The 18,166-nt window shown below is 39.2% G+C and overlaps 1 protein-coding gene across 1 annotated transcript in view; it reads right to left on the bottom strand.

Annotated features, from left to right (window-relative positions):
- Positions 1 to 18,166, bottom strand: part of LOC143271735 (NACHT, LRR and PYD domains-containing protein 2-like) — a 62,006-nt gene that overhangs the window by 24,285 nt on the left and 19,555 nt on the right. The window lies entirely within an intron of this gene.

Raw genomic sequence — 18,166 nt, 5'->3', positions numbered from 1 at the left:
GAAACAATTTAAAGTTTAGAAAGGCACACTTTTAATATTTGAGTGAGGAATTCATTGAAGTCAGGGAACAAAAACCATGGCAGCCTGGCTATTGCTATTGCTGACTGATGTACTTTTCTTGTTAGGATGAGTTGGTGATCAAAGGTGATGATTAGTTCCTTGTACCTATTTCTGCTCTCAGCTTCCTGCTATAAAAAACTGTTAATAAATGGGTATGCCCCCTGAAGATCTAAAGTAGAGCTGTTTTTCATATATAAAACTTTAGATTTGTCATTATTTTAAGACTTTTTTAAAGATTACCTTTTGAGATAAGTAATAAAGTAAACAATCCTTTCTTTGTAACCACAAACACAGCCTGCTAGTCAAAGAACTGAGAAAAATATATTGCTTGCTTACACTTTGTTAATTGATAACAAATTGCTTGGCTGTGAATGTATGTGGGTCGTGGGAATAATTTGTTTCTCACCTGTAATATGTAAAATGTTTAACCATGCAAGCAATATGAAAAAATGCTGCTTTTTACTGTATTCATTATAATCATTCACTTAAAAAATAGAATGTAACCACATTGTAATTTTTATATCACTTGAAAGATTTTGCTGGAGTATAGAAGACATAAGAGAAAAAAAGATACCAGGAAGTCGTTAAAAGAACTCATCAAGAAAATGGAAGAAGGGAAAACATCAGGGTAGAAGTAGAGAACAGAAAAATAGAGTAGAACAAGCAACAGAAAGAGTAAAAGGAAGAACTAAACTTTGACCCTCAAGAAAGTCCTTGTGTGTCTGCTTGCCTGTTCAGTAGTAGATGACTCTGCATCTTCTCTTCAGTTTTTCTGACCTGCCAAAGGCTTGCCATTCATCAGCACCATAGGTGAGATTCTGACCTGTTGCACTGGTAGGTAGGTGTGTGTGTGTGTGTAGGTGTGTGTGTGTGTGTGTGTGTGTGTGTGTGTGTGTGTGTATACACATGCGCTTGTGTGTTTCCCTTTTTTGCTGGCCCCAGAGAATTAAGTTTTACTCCCTCAGATAAATAAGTCAATTGTGTGCTTAGTCTGCTGACCTCATGGCTCCCCTTCAGTTCCTGAGCTGCTAAAGGTTGGTCATTATAGCAGCAGTGGCTCATCCATTAAATATAACAGAAGGGAGAGACACTGCCAGCTGCCGCCATGACCAGCAGCATGTGAAGACACTGGAGCTGGGTGGCAGGCCTCTCAAAGAATAAAGAGTGAGACAGAACGGCGGCGCAGACAAGCAGATGCAGGTGTAGACGGGCCTGGCGGCGGCACCCCACAGAGGTAGATGGGCCTGGCGGCAGCAGCGGCCTACAGGGACATACAGGCCCAGCAGCAGCCGGCAGAGACATACAGGCCAGGTGGTGGCCCACAGAGGTAGACGGGCCCGGCAACAGAGACAAGCAGAGGTAGGTAGGCCCTTGGCGGCAGCCAGCAGAGATACAGGCCTGGCGGCGGCCTGCAGAAGCAGACAGACCCAGCGGCAACTGACAGGGACATACAGGCCCGGCAGCGGATCACAGAGGTAGACAGGCCCGGCGACAGAGACAAACAGACTCAGCTTTGAACAGGGATGCCTCTAACCCTAACTCCCGGGGAAGAAGCTATCTCCGTGGGATGGAACCAGAACGAATCTGAACACTCTGTCTGAGGACAACCCAGGGCCCAGCTGCTGATCCTGTGAAACCCAACAACTTGGAGGTGTTGGTGAGACTACCCCGCTCAGCTGAAACCCATCTGGGAGAGGACTCAGATGCCTACAGTTGGAAGTCTGAAGAAACAAGATCAGCTGAGGAGTGGCAAATGAACAAAACGTGACCTGGGAACACAAAAGAAGGCGCTGCCCAGCCACCAAACCAGATCACCAGAATCATAAGTATATACTTCACCGACTGAGATCAGCTGCCCCTAAAGAAATAGCCCAATAGCACCAATTTAACCAAGAACTCCTACTAAACCAAGACTAAAAATTAGAATAAGAGAGGCACTCTCAGACACAGACACCACCTGCACCACACAGAGGAAGAGATGAGTAGACACCAGTGCAAAAATACAGGCAACAACATAAAGACCTATATGGCAACATCAGAACTTAGTGTTTCTACACCTTCAAGACCTGAACATACCAAGACAGAAGAAACAGAAGAAATCAACCCTAAAAACGACTTTAAGAAGATGATAGAGGCCCTTAAAGAAATAAAACATTCCCTCAAAGAGGAAATAAAAACTTTCCTTAAAGAGGAAATAAAAAACTCCCTTAAAGAGGAAATAAAAACTTCCCTTAAAGAGGAAATGAAAAACTCCATTAAAGAGGAAATAAAAAACTCCCTTAAAGAAATGGAAGAAAAAACGAACAAAAAATGGGAAGAAATCAAAGAAAGCCAAGAAAAAGCAATTAAACAGATGAAAGAAACATTCCAAGATCTGAAAAATGAATTTGAGAGAATAAAGAAAACACATGCTGAGGGATTGCTGGAAATAGAAATCCTGACTAAATAAACAGGAACTACAGAAACAAGCATAATCAACCGATTGCAAGAGATGGAACAGAGAATCTCTGACACTGAAAACACAATAGAGAAAATAGATTCGTCAGTCAAAGAAAACACCAAAGACGAAAAAGTCGTAACACAAAACGTCCAGGAAATTTGGGACCCCATGAAAAGACCAAACCTAAGAATAATAGGGATAGACGAAGGAGAAGAATACCAACTCAAAGGTACAGAAAATATATTCAACAAAATCATAGAAGAAAACTTTCCTAACCTAAAGAAAGAAATACCTATGAAGATACAAGAAGCTTACAGAACACCAAATAGGGTGGATCCAAAAAAGAGTCCCCTCACCACATAATAATCAAAACACTAAACACACAGAACAAAGAAAAAATATTAAGAGCCACAAAGGAAAAAGACCAAGTAACATATAAAGGTAAACCCATCAGAATAACACCAGACTACTCAATAGAGACTATGAAAGCTAGAAGATCATGGACAAATCTCATGCAGACACTAAGAGGCCATGGATGCCAACCCAGACTATTATACCCAGCAAAACTCTCAATCACCATAGGCGGAGTAAACAAAATATTCCAGGATAAAACCAGATTTAATCAATACCTGTTTACAAACCCAGCCCTACAGAAAGCACTAGAAGGGAAAATCCAACCCAAAGAAGCTAAACACATCCATGAAAAATCAAGCAATAGATAATTCCATACCAACATACACCACAGAAGGACAACACAACATAACCACAAAAAATAACAGGAATTAACAATCACTGGTCATTAATATCCATTAATATCAATGCTATCAACTCACCTATAAAAAGACACAGGCTAACATAATGGATAAGAAAAGAGGAGCCATCCATCTGCTGCATACAAGAAACACACCTTAACTTCAAAGACAGACACTACCTCTGAGTAAAGGGCTGGGAAAAGGCTTTCCAAGCAAATGGACCTAAGAAACAAGCTGGTGTAGCTATCCTAATATCTAATAAAATAGACTTCAAACTAAAATCAATCAAAAGAGATCAGGATGGACATTACATATTTATCACAGGAAAAATCCACCAAGATGAAGTCTCGATTCTAAACATTTATGCTCCAAATACAAAAGCACCCACATTCATAAAAGAAACACTACTAAAGTTTAAAACACACATCAAACCCCACACATTAGTAGTTGGAGATTTTAACACACCACTCTCACCAAAAGACAGATCTACCAGACTGAAACTTAACAAAGAAATAAAGGACCTAACAGATGTTATGACTCAAATGGACCTAATAGGTATCTACAGAACATTCCATCCTAACACAAAAGAATATACCTTCTTCTCAGCACCCCATGGAACCTTCTCAAAAATTGACCACATGCTTGGACACAAAACAAATCTCAACAGATACAAAAAAACTGGAATAACCAGTATCTTATTAGACCACCATGCCTTAAAGTTAGACCTCAACAACAACAAAAATTATAGAAAACCCACAAACTCATGGAAACTGAATAATGCCCACCTGAAACATCAATGGGTCAAGGAAGAAATAAAGAAAGAAATTAAAGATTTCCTAGAATTCAATGAAAATGAAAGTACAACATACCCAAACTTATGGGACACTATGAAAGCAGTGTTAAGAGGAAAATTCATAGCTCTAAATGCACACATAAAGAAGATGGAGCAATCCCATACCAACGAATTAACAGCACAACTGAAAGCTCTAGAACAAAAAGAAACAAACTCACCCAGGAGAAATACACACCAGGAAATAATCAAATTGAGGGCTGAAATCAATGAAATAGAAAAGAGAATACAAAAAAATCAGTGAAACAAAGAGTTGATTCTTTGAAAAAAATCAACAAGATAGACAAACCCCTAGCCAAATTAACCAAAAGGCAAAGAGAGAGCACCCAAATTCACAAAATCAGAAATGAAAAGGGAGACATAACAATAGACAACGAGGAAATCCAGGGAATCATCAGATCATACTTCAAAAACCTGTACTCCACAAACATGGAAAACCAGGAAGAAATGGACAATTTTCTGGATAAATATCACATACCAAAATTAAATCAAGACCAGATAAACCATTTAAATAGACCAATAACCCCTAAAGAAATAGAAACAGTCATCAAAAGTCTCCCAACCAAAAAAAGCCCAGGACCAGATGGTTTCAGTGCAGAATTCTACCAGGCTTTCAAAGAACTAATACCAATACTCTTCAAAGTGTTCCATACAATAGAAACAGAAGGAACACTACCAAACTCTTTTTATGAGGCTACAATTACCCTGATACCCAAACCACACAAAGATGTAACAAAGAAAGAGAACTACAGACCAATCTCCCTCATGAACATTGATACAAAAATACTCAACATAATATTGGTAAACTGAATCCAAGAATACATCAAAACAATTATCCATCATGACCAAGTAGGATTCATCCCAGGGATGCAAGGATGGTTCAACATATGAAAATCAGTCAATGTAATACACCATATAAACAAACTGAAAGAAAAAAAAACACATGATCATCTCCTTAGATGCTGAAAAAGCCTTTGACAAAATCCAACATCCCTTCATGATAAAGGTCTTAGAAAGATCAGGAATACAAGGAACATTTCTAAACATAATAAAAGCAATTCATAGCAAGCCAACAGCAAACATCAAATTAAATGGACAGAAACTCAAAGCGATACCACTAAATTCAGGAACAAGACAAGGCTGTCCACTCTCCCCATATTTATTCAATATAGTACTAGAAGTTCTAGCTAGAGCAATAAGACAACAAAAGGAGATCAAAGGGATATAAATTGTCAAGGAAGAAGTCAAACTTTCACTATTTGCAGATGATATGATAGTATACATAAGCGACCCCAAAAACTCTACCAGGGAACTCCTACAGCTGATAAACTCCTTCAGTAAAGTGGCAGGATACAAGATCAACTCAAAAAAATCAGTAGCCCTCCTATACACAAATGATAAAAGGGCTGAGAAAGAAGTCAGAGAAACATCACCCTTTACAATAGCCACAAATAATAGAAAATACCTTGGGATAACGCTAACTAAACAAGTGAAGGACCTTTTTGATAAGAACTTTAAATCTCTAAAGAAAGAAATTGAAGAAGATATCAGAAAATGGAAGGATCTCCCATGCTCATGGATAGGTAGGATTAACATAGTAAAAATGGCAATTGTACCAAAAGCAATCTACAGATTCAATGCAATCCCCATCAAAATCCCAACACAATTCTTCACAGACTTGGAAAGAAAAATACTCAACTTCATATAGAAAAACAAAAGACCCAGGATAGTTAAAAGAATCCTATACGATAAAGCAACCTTTGGAGGCATCACCATCCCTGACCTCAAACTCTACTATAGAGCTATAGTAATAAAAACAGCTTGGTACTGGTATAAAAACCGACATACGTACCAATGGAATCGAATTGAAGACCCTGACATTAATCCATGAACACCTGGTTTTTGACAAAGGAGCCAAAACTATACAATGGAAAAAAGAAAGTATCTTCAACAAATGGTGCTGGCATAACTGGATCTCAATATGTAAAAGATTACAAATAGATCCATATCTGTCACCATGCACAAAACTCAAGTCCAGGTGGATCAAAGACCTGAACATAAATCCAGTTACCCTAAACTTAATAGAAAAGAAAGTAGGAAGCACTCTTGAACGCATTGGCATCGGAGACCATTTCCTAAATAAAACACAAACAGCACAGACCTTGAGCACAACAATTAATAAATGGGACCTCTCGAAATTGAGAAGCTTTTGCAGGGCAAAAGACACAGTCAATAAGACAAAAAGACAGCCAACAGAGTGGGAAAAGATCTTCACCAACCCCACATCTGACAGAGGATTGATCTCCACAGTATATAAAGAACTCAAGAAGAAGATGGCAGAGACAGGCAGACGCAGGTAGGCCTGTGGTGGCGGTCCGCAGAGGTAGACGAGTCCGGCGGCAGCGGCCGAGGGGGGCATTTAGGCCCGGCGGCAGCTGGTGGAGACATTCAGGCCCAGCGGCGGCCCACGGAGGTGGACAGTCCCTGCGGCGGAGATAAGCAAACGGAGGTGGATGAGCCCAGCAGAGGCAGCCGACGGAGACATTCAGGCCCGGCAGCGGCCCACCGAAGTAGACAGGCCACACGCGGAGACAGGCGGACGCAGGTCGGCGACTCGCAGAGGTGGAAGGGCCCGGTGGCAGCGGCCGACAGGGACATACAGGCCCAGGGTGGCAGTTCGAAGAGGTGGATGGGCCCGGCAGCGGTGACAGACGGAGGTAGGTAGGCCCGCAGTGGCAGCTGGCAGAGACATACAGGCCCGTTGGCCGCCCGCAGAGGCAGACAGACCCAGTGGCAGCTGACAGGGACATACAGGCCTGGCAGCGGAGACAAGCGGACACAAGTGGGCCTGTGGCGGCAGGCCACAGGGGTGGACAGGCTGGGGGACGGAGAGGGGCGGACACAGCTTGGAACGGGGATGCCCCTAGCCCCAACACCTGGGGAAGAGGCTATCTCCATGGGTCAGAACCAGGGCGAGTCTGGGCACTCCATCTGGGGACAACCCAGGGCCCAACTGCTGATCCTGTGAAACCCAACAATTTGGAGGTGTTGGTGAGACTACCCTGCTCAGCTGAAACCCATCTGGGAGAGGATTCAGATGCCTACAGTTTGAAGTCTGAAGAAACAAGATCAGCTGAGGAGTTGACAAATGAACAAAACGTGACCTGGGAACATAGAAGAAGGCACTACCCAGCCACTAAACCAGATCACCAGAATCATAAGTATATAATTCACTGACTGAAATCAGCTGTCCCTGAAGAAACAGCCCAATAGCACCAATTTAACCAAGAACCCCTACTAAACCAAGACTAAAAATTAGAACAAGAGAGGCACTCTCAGACACAGACACCACCTGCACCGCACAGAAGAAAAGATGAGTAGACGCCAATGCAAAAATACAGGCAACAACATAAAGACCTATATGGCAACATCAGAACCTAGTGATTCTACACCTGCAAGACCTAAACATACCATGACAGAAGAAACAGAAGAGATCAACCCTAAAAATGACTTTAAGAAGATGATAGAGGCCCTTAAAGAAGAAATAAAACATTCCCTCAATGAGGAAATAAAAACTTTCCTTAAAGAGGAAATGAAAAACTACCTTAAAGAGGAAATAAAAACTTTCCTTAAAGAGGAAATGAAAAACTCTTTTAAAGAGGAAATAAAAACTTCCCTTAAAGAGGAAATAAAAAACTCCCTTAAAGAAATGGAAGAAAAAATGAACAAAAAATGGGAAGAAATCAAATCAAGCCAAGAAAAAGCAATTAAACAGATGAGAGAAACATTCCAAGATCTGAAAAATGAATTTGAGACAATAAAGAAAACACATGCTGAGGGAATGCTGGAAATAGAAATCCTGACAAAACGAACAGGAACTACAGAAACAAGCATAACCAACCGATTGCAAGAGATGGAACAGAGAATTTCTGACACTGAAGACACGATAGAGAAAATAGATTCGTCAGTCAAAGAAAACACTAAAGACAAAAAAGTTGTAACACAAAACATCCAGGAAATTTGGGACACCATGAAAAGACCAAACCTAAGAATAATAGGGATAGAAGAAGGAGAATACCAACTCAAAGGCACAGAAAATATATTCAACAAAATCATAGAAGAAAACTTTCCTAACCTAAAGAAAGAAATACCTATGAAGATACAAGAAGCTTGCAGAACACCGAATAGGCTGGATCAAAAAAAAAGTCCCCTCACCACATAATAATCAAAACACTAAACACACAGAACAAAGAAAAAATATTAAGAGCCGCAAAGGAAAAAGACCAAGTAACATATAAAGGTAAACCCATCAGAATAACACCAGACTACTCAATAGAGACTATGAAAGCTAGAAGATCATGGACAAATCTCATGCAGACACTAAGAGACCACGGATGCCAACCCAGACTATTATACCCAGCAAAACTCTTAATCACCATAGGCGGAGTAAACAAAATATTCCAGGATAAAACCAGATTTAATCAATACCTGTTTACAAACCCAGCCCTACAGAAAGCACTAGAAGGGAAAATTCAACCCAAAGAAGCTAAACACATCCATGAAAAATCAAGCAATAGATAATCCCACACCAACATACACAACAGAAGAAACAAGCTGGTGTAGCTATCCTAATATCTAGAGAAAAAGGATGTTTCAAAAGAGAAGAAGTCTTGTGGCAATGCCTCAGTGGTCCAGGTAACTACCAGAACTCGGAAAAGTTGGTTGAACTTGGAATTGACTGGGAGGCCAAAGATTTAAAAAGCAGAAGATTCTCTCAAGACACAAGTTGTGTGATAATAGTGTGTTTTGTGTGTGTGAATGAGAATTTGTAAATGTTGAATTCTAGGCTTCGACAATCATTGTCAGTGCAGATTAAGCTGCAAGTATTTAATTATTTAATTAAGTATTTAATGCTTTAAAACTTAAATTATAAAGCTAGTTACGTCTTTCTAACAACTAGTTTTAATGTTTATGAGCATATTTTACCTACAGTACCTTTTCAGAATGTTGAGAAAGATGCATCACAAGCACAGGCTGGAGGCTGGGGGCTAGATGGTTTTGAGGAAGAGGTCTTGGTGGACTCTTTCATAGAGCAAAGGGAAGCAATGCCTTCTGGGAAATGAGCTAAGTTTTAATCTAGTCTTTAAGATTAGAAGTCAAAAACAAAAATATTAAGGAAAGGAAAACCTAACTGATCTTTGTAGTATTGTTATGTGGAATTGAGTGGGACTTTTGAGGCCTTTCTTCCAGAAAACAAGGACTTGGTTGTCAGGCCTATATTAGGCCTAAACCTTGGTGCCATGTAGTTGTACTTAAATCATTTCAATGGAAAGTGTCTTAGTGATTGGAACTTCTAGTGCAGTTTGGAGTTATTCCATTTGAAAAATGTGATATTTGCATGGGATTGTTTGAATCTTGTTTTCTAGTCCCTCCCCATCACCACCCTCATAGTCTGAAGGTAGATTTTTCTCTTGAGAAAGAAACAAAAAAGGTGAACATCTTGTTTGTAAATAGGTATCTAGTAACTAGTGGTAAACTTGAAATGGTAGAATTCTTTAAAGCCTAATTCTAGGTAGCCTTAAGAAAATGTATCTTAATTATTTTTAAACCTGTATTCACCTTGTTTTTTTCAAATATCTTAAGTTATATTTTCTTTTTCAGAGCTGCTTCTTATTTGGGGCTACTTTTTTTTTAATTTAGGCGTAATTCATAAAAGGGTATATTGTTTGGATGAGACTTTTTACAACTGTGGCTGGATGTCTTTCTTTAGTCTTCCAAGAAGGGCCATTTTACTTTTTTAGAGTTACTTTTTAAAGTCATGAGGTCAACAACTTGGACTACTATGCATGTAAGTGCTAATGCAAATTAAAGCCCAAGTTGACCTCCAACAGCTGTTCATTCTATGTTGACAGTGAGAGAACACTTTGCCTATTAGGATACTGTTATTCGTGGACTGAAATGCTGAAGAAACCCCTCCCCCTATTTTGTTTTTTGCAAAAATCAAGGTATATTCTAGGGTTTCCTGGTTGACCTCAACAGATAAACTGAGATGATAGCCTTAGTTCAGAAATGATCTGAATGTAGATTTACAGTCTACGTGTATAGCTGGCTAAGTGAGATCGCTTTCACAGTTCTGCATGTATCCCATCGGCTCCCCATTAGTCACTGAACTCTTAAAACTGGTATTGTAACATTATCACAATGTTTTGCGCCAATTTTATAAACTTTACAGTGTAATATGTGTTCCTTTTCTGAGGCAAACCAAAGGTATATTTCTCAAGGTTCTGCTGCTATCAGCAGCGTTGATGGAGGATTTTTTATACATTTGTAATAGATAGAAATAAACCAGAAAAAAAGAAGAAAAAAAAGTGGTGGAGGAAAAGGTGAACACTGCAAGAATACTCAAAAGGGCTGAGAGTTGCAAACGCCAAGAATGGCTTTGCATAGTAAATGGAATAGAACAGCTCTGAACTATAGCTAACTTTTCCTGGTTTGGTCTGACAGAATGATTGAATGCTTTTGTACAAAAATCAGAGCCTTAAAAACAAGGATTTGGTGAGATTGTAAAATGGTGTGCCACTTTGGCAAAACAGTTTGGTGGTTGGTCAAAATGCAAAACATTGTTACTCTGTTACTCAACAATTCTACTCTTAGGAATATATCCTCAAACTACTGAAAATGCGCACCTATGAAATATGTACATGAAGGTTTACAGCAGTGTGTTGCTAATAGTAAAAAAGTTAAAACAACTCAAATAGCTATCAAATACTGGAGAGAAATAAAATGTGGCTTATTCATACAATAGAATATTATTAAGACATAAAAATGAATGAGAAACTGACAGATTAAATGACTTTGGTGAACCTTCATAATTTCATTTATAGATCTTTCCATTTCTAATTTATAAATACATTTGGGGTTATAAATTATAAATGTACTGCCTCCTGTCAACATTGTATACTTCTATTTGATGATTTCTGTGTCAAACATTATATGGAAATGTTTCCAAGTATTTTCTGTATTAACTGTGAATGAATAGAACAAAATAAATTGCCTGTGATGGAAGAAAAAAAAAACTCAAGAAACTGGATATCAAAATACTGAACAGTCCAATTAAAAAATGGGCTAAAGAGCTAAACAGAGAATTCACAAAACAAGAACTACAAATGGCTGAAAGACATTTAAAGAAATGCTCAACATCCTTAATCATCAGAGAAATGCAAATCAAAACGACTCTGAGATACCACCTGACACCTATCAGAATGGCTACGATCAAAAACACCAATGACAGCCAATGTTGGAGAGGATGTGGAGCAAAGGGAGCACTCCTCCACTGTTGGTGGGAATGTAAACTTGTACAAGCACTGTGGAAATCAGTATGGCCATTTCTCAGAAAATTAGGAATCGAACTACCCCAAGACCCAGCCATCCCACTCTTGGGCATATACCCAAGGAATGCTGATTCATACCATAAAGATACATGCTCAGCTATGTTCATAGCAGCACTGTTTGTAATAGCCAGAACCTGGAAACAACCTAGATGCCCATCAATGGAAGAATGGATGGAAAAAATGTGGTACATATACACAATGGAGTACTACTCAGCAGAGAAAAACAATGAAAGCATGAAATTTGCAGGCAAATGGATGGAACTAGAAAAAAATCATCCTGAGTGAGGTAACCCAAACCCAGAAAGACAGTCATGGTACTCACTCATAAGTGGATTCTAGATATAAAATAAAGAACAATCAGACCACAACCCATAGAACCATAGAGGCTATATATATAGCATGGAGGTCCCTAGGACGACTGTGGCTTATAATAAATTTTGGTTTTACTCAATTATTGAAAAAAATAGCCAAATGAATGGAAACACATGAACTATGAACCAAAGGCTGAGGGGCCCCCAGCTGGATCAGGCCCTCTGAATAGGTGAGACAGTTGATTGGCTTGATCTGTTTGGGAGGCAACTAGGCAGTGGGAACAAGTCCTGTGCTCATTGCATGAGTTGGCTGTTTGAAACCTGGAGCTTATGCAGGGACACTTGGCTCAGTCTGGGAGGAAGGGACTGGACCTGCCTGGACTGAGTCTACCAGGTTGATTGCAGTCCTCGGGGGAGGATTTGCCCTGGAGGAGGTGGGATTGGGGGGTAGGCTGGGGGTAAGGAGAGGGGGTGGTAGGGGGGAGAATAGGGGAACCCGTGGCTGATATGTAGAACTGAATGGTATTGTAAAATAAAATAAAATAAAAAAATTAAAAAAGAATAAAGAGTAAAGCAACCAACAAAAAAAATATAATGGAAGGAGCACTCAAACTGCTTCCAGTATCATAACCAAATGTGTAACAGAAGAAGCAATGCCAAACTGCTTCTAATATCACCTCAATACTCACATCAGATAAGGACACAACACAAAAGAAAACTACAGGGCGATATCCCCAATGAACATAGACTGATATGCTCAATAGATATTTTCCAGCAGAACATAGACATACATAAAAAAGATATACACCATGACCATGTTGGCCTTATCCCTGAAATGCAGGGATGGTTCAAAATACAGAAGTCAACAATGGAATTATCCACTTAAAGACAAAAATCACAATCATCTCAATAGATGCAGAAAAAGCCTCTGATGAAGTCCAACATGCCTTCATGATAAAAGTCCTAGAGAAAATGTAAGGATCGAGGAAGCATACCTCAACATCATGAAAGTGATATATGAGAAACCCATAGCCAACATCACCTTAAATGGAGAAAAGCTCACTGAAATCCCACTGAAGTCAGAAATCAGACATGGGTGTCCACTGTCCCACTCCTCAATCTTGTGCTCAATGTCCTAACTGGGGTAATTAAACAAGAAAGAAAAATTAAAGGGATAGAAAATTATACTATCCTTATTTGCAGATAACATGATACTATACATTAGAGATCACAAAATTTCTATCAGAAAACTTCTAGAAATGCTAAAAAAAATTCAGCGGCCGGGTGGTGGTGGCGGTGGCGGTGGCGCACGCCTTTAATCCCAGCACTCGGGAGGCAGAGGCAGGCGGATCTCTGTGAGTTCGAGGCCAGTCTGGGCTACCAAGTGAGTTCCAGGAAAGGTGCAAAGCTACACAGGGAAACCCTGTCTCGAAAAACCAAAAAAAAAAAAAAAAAAAATTCAGCAATGTGGCAGGATACAGAACCAACTTGCAAAAAATCAATAGATTTTCTATATACCAACAATGAACAAAGAGAAATAGATCATGGACACACTTCTGTTCACAATACTCTCAAGAAAATATCTAGGAATAAACTAAGCAAAGAAGTGATGGACCTCTGCAATGAAAACTTTAAACACTGGATGAAAAAGAAAATGATGCTAGAAAATCGGAAGACATCTCATGCTCATGGATTGGTAGAATACTGTGAAAATGACAATTTTACCAAAAGTGATTTACAAATTCAATGCAACCCCAATCAAAAACCTCCATCTCATTCTAGTCACAGTCAGTCCCTGGGAACTTCCACCCAACTCTGCCCCAGTTGCTGGCCAGGGAATACTCATGTAGGCAGGCTCCCCACCAACCCCCCATCAAACCCTGTAATCTACAAGACCCATGCCCTACCCCAATACCCATCCGCCTGCAACCCCAGTAACTTCCTGAGACAAGGAATCTGCCAGCTCTCATTGAACCAAGAGAGGCTTCCTGAGACATAGAATCTGCCAGCTCTCATTGGACCACAAGGTGAGTGACTCTTCTCCCACCCAGATAGTCCTGCCTCTAGGACCTAGGCCTTGGGACATAGCCAGTCCCCAGGAACCCCCACCCATCTCTGCCCCAGTTGCCAGCCAGCAGGGAAAACTCCTGTGGGCAGGATTCCCCACCAAAACCCCTCAGAAGACCCTGCAATCTACAAGACCCAAGCCCTACCCCAATACCTGTGTGCCTGTGACCCCAGGAACTTCCTGAGACAAGGAATCTGCCAGTTCTCATTGGACCAAGAGTGGCTTCCTGAGACATAGAATCTGCCAGCTCTCATTGAACCAAGAGAGGCTTCCTGAGACACAGAATCCACAAGTGCTCACTGAACCAAGAGCCTTGATAAGACCAAGAGCGGCTCCCCGAGCTGCAAAATCAGCTAGTTTGGATTGGATCAAGAGTAGCTCCCCGAGATACATAATCTGCCAGCTCCAATTAGACTAAGAGCTAAGTTTGGACTTAGTGTGGCTCCCTGAGACATAGACAAAGCAAGCACAGACTGGACCAATAGTAGCTTGCTCAGACACGGGAACTTCTTGAACCTATTGGAGGAAGAGATGGGAGGATGCCAGTGTAGAAAGATATAGAACAACACAAAGAGCAACATTGCATCACCAGAACCTCACCCTTCTACAAGAGCAAGACCTGAACCTCACAATGTAAAAGAAGCAAAAGAAAGTAACTTTAAAAATAATATCATGAAGATGCTAGAGGCCTTTAAAGAAATGAAAAATCCCCTTAAATAAACAGAAAAATACGAACAAAAAATTGGAAGAAATCAATGAATCCCTTAAAGAAAGCCAAAAAACCCAAAACAAACAAACAAACAAACAAAACAAAAAACCAAAACCATGAAAAAGCAATGAAATACATGAAAGAAACAGTTCAAAACCTGAAAAGGGAAATAGAAACAATGAAGAAGACACAAACAGAGGGAATGCTGGAAATAGAATATCTGAGTAAATAAACAGGAAACACAGAAACAAGCATAACCAAGAGAATACAAGAGATGGAAGAGAGAATCTCTTGTGTAGAGGACACAATAGAGTAAAATATGTCAGTCAAAGAAAACACTAAAACAAAAAAGGTCATAACACAAAATATCCAGGAAATCTGAGACACCAAGAAAAGGTCAAACTTAATAATATGGATAAAAGAAGGAGAAGAATACCTACTCAAAGGCAAAGAAAATGTATTTGACAAAATCATGGAATAAATCTTTCCCAACTTAAAGAAGGAAATACCTATGAAGATACAAGAAGCTTATAGAACACCAAATAGAATAGACCCCCCAAAAAAGTCCTCTTGCCACATAATTAAACCACTAAACATATGGAATAAAAATTTTAAGAGCAGCAAAGGGAAAAGGCCAAATGACTTATAAAGGCAGACCCATCAGAATAACACCAACTTCTCAATAGACTCTAAAAGCCAGAAGGTCCTGGATAGACGTTATGCATGCTAAGAGACCACGGATGCCAACCCAGACTACTATACCAGCAAAACTCTCAATCAACATAGATGGAGTAAACAAAATATTCCATGATAAAGCCAGATTTAAATAATATTTCTCCACAAATCCAGGCCTACAGACAGCACTAGAAGGAAAAATCCAACTTAAGGAAGTTAGATACATCCATGAAAACACAGGCAATAGATAGTCTCATACCAACAAATACCAAAGACGGGAAACATACAACACTACCACCAAAAAATAACAGGAATTAACAATCACTGGTCATTAATATCCCTTAATATCAATAGTCTCAATTCGCCTATAAAAAGATACAGGCTGACAGAATGGATATGAAATCAGGACCCATCCTTCTGCTGCATACAAGAAACACACCTCAAATTCAAAGACAGACACTACCTCAGAGTAAAAGGCTTGTGAAAGACTTTCCAGTCAAATGGACTTAAGAGGCAAACTGTTGTAGCTATCCTAATATGCAACAAAATAGACTTCAAATTATAATCAAGAGAGATTGAGAAGGACATTACATACTCATCACAGGAAAGATCCACCAAGATGAAGTTTCAATTCTGAACATTTATGCCCCAAATACAAGGGCACCCACATATGAAAAGAAACATTAGTGAAGCTTAAATGAAACATCAAACCTCACAATTAATAGTGAGAGACTTCAACATACCACTCTCAACACTGGACAGATCTGCCAGACCAAAACAGAAATAAGGGACCTAACTGATGTTATGACTCCAATCAATATCTACAGAACATTCCACTCTAACACAAACGAATACACCTTCTCAGTACCCCATTGAACCTTTTCTAAAATTGACCACATACTCAGTCACAAAGCAAATCTCAACAGATATAAAAAAATTGGAATAACCTCCTGTATTCTATCAGACCACAATGGCTTAAAGTTAGATTTCAACAACAGCAAAAATTACAGTAAGCCTACAATCTAATTGAAACTGAATAATTCTCAACTGAATCACCAATGGGTCAAGGAAGAAATAAAGAAATTAAAGACTTCCTAGAATTCAATGAAAATGAATGTACTACATACCCAAACTTATGGGACACTATAAAAGCAATGCTAAGAGCAAAATTCATAGCACTAAATTTGCACATAAAGAAGTTGGAGAAATCATACACTAGTGACTTAACAGCACATGTAAAATCTCTAGAACTAAAAGAAGCAATGTCACCCAGGAGGAATAGATGCCAGGAAATAATCAAATTGAGAGCTAAAATCAATACAATAGAAACAAAGAGAACAATACAAGGAATCAATGAAATAAAGACTTTCTTCTTTGAGAAAAACAAGATAGATAAGCCCTTATCCAAACTAACCAAAAAGCAGAGAGCACATCCAAACTAACAAAATAAAAAATGAAAAGGGAGACATAACAATAGACAATGAGGAAATCCAGAGAATTATCAGGTCAAACGTCAAAAACCTATACTCTATAAAACTTGAAAATACAAGCCGGGCGGTGGTGGCGCACACCTTTTGTCCCAGCACTCGGGAGGCAGAGGCAGGCGGATCTATGTGAGTTCGAGGCCAGCCTGGGCTACCAAGTGAGTTCCAGGAAAAGGCGCAAAGCTACACAGAGAAACCCTGTCTCGAAAAACCAAAAAAAACAAAACAAAACAAAACAAAACAAAACTTGAAAATACAAAAGAAATGGACAATTTTCTGGATAGGTACCACATACCAAAGTTAAATCACAGCAGATAAACAATTTAAATAGACCAATAAACCCTAAGGAAATAGAAACAGTCATTAAAAGTCTCCCAACCAAAAAAAGCCTAGGACCAGGTGGTTTCAATGCAGAATTCTACCATATTTTTAAAGAAGAGTTAATACCAATACTCTTCAAATTGTTCCACACAATAGAAACAGAAGGAACATTACCAAACTCCTTTTATGAGGCTATAGTTACTCCGATTCCCAAGCCACACAAATATGAAACAAAGAAAGAATTACAGAGCAATCTCCCTCATGAACATTGATGCAAAAATAATAAAATATTGACAAATTGACTTCAAGAACACATCAAAAAATTATCCATAATGATCAAGTAGTCTTTATTCCAGAGATGCAAAGATGGTTAAATACATAAAAATCTGTCAATGTAATACTATTTAAACAAACTGAAAGAAAAAACATGATCATTTCATTAGACGCTGAGAAGGTCTTTGACTAAATCCAACACCCCTTCATGATAAAGGTCTTGGAGAGATCAGGAATACAAGGAACATACCTAAACATAATACAGGCAATTTACAGCAAGCCAACAGCCAACATCAAATTAAATGGAGAGAAACTCAGGGCAATTCCACTAAAATCAGGAACAAGACAAGGCTTTCTGCTCTCCCTGTATTTGTTCAATATAGTACTTGAAGTTCTGGCTAGAGAAATAAGACAACAAAAGGCGATCAAGGGGATGTAAATTGGAGAAGAAGTCAACTGTTCACTATTTGCAGATGATATGATAGTATACATAAGTGATCCCAAAAATTCTACCAGTAAACTCCTACAGCTGATAAACACCTTCAGTAATGTGGCAGGATACAATATTAACTCAAAAAATCAGTATCCCTCCCATATGCAAATGATAAACAGGCAAGAAAGAAATCAGAGAAACCTCACCCTTTACAATAGCCATAAATAATATAAAATATCTTGGAGTAACTCTAAGTAAGCAAGTGAAGGACCTATATGATAAGAACTTTAAGTCTTTGAAGGAAGAATTTGAAGAAGATATCAGAAAATGGAAAGATCTCCCATGCTCCTGGATAGTTAGGATTAGCATAGTAAAAATGGCAATCTTACCAACAGCAAT

The sequence above is a fragment of the Peromyscus maniculatus genome, chromosome 1, assembly GCF_049852395.1.
Source record: "Peromyscus maniculatus bairdii isolate BWxNUB_F1_BW_parent chromosome 1, HU_Pman_BW_mat_3.1, whole genome shotgun sequence".
Taxonomy (NCBI): Eukaryota; Metazoa; Chordata; class Mammalia; order Rodentia; family Cricetidae; genus Peromyscus; species Peromyscus maniculatus.
The sequence above is the reverse complement of the archived record's forward strand: the minus strand, read 5'-3'. Positions and strand labels throughout refer to the sequence as shown.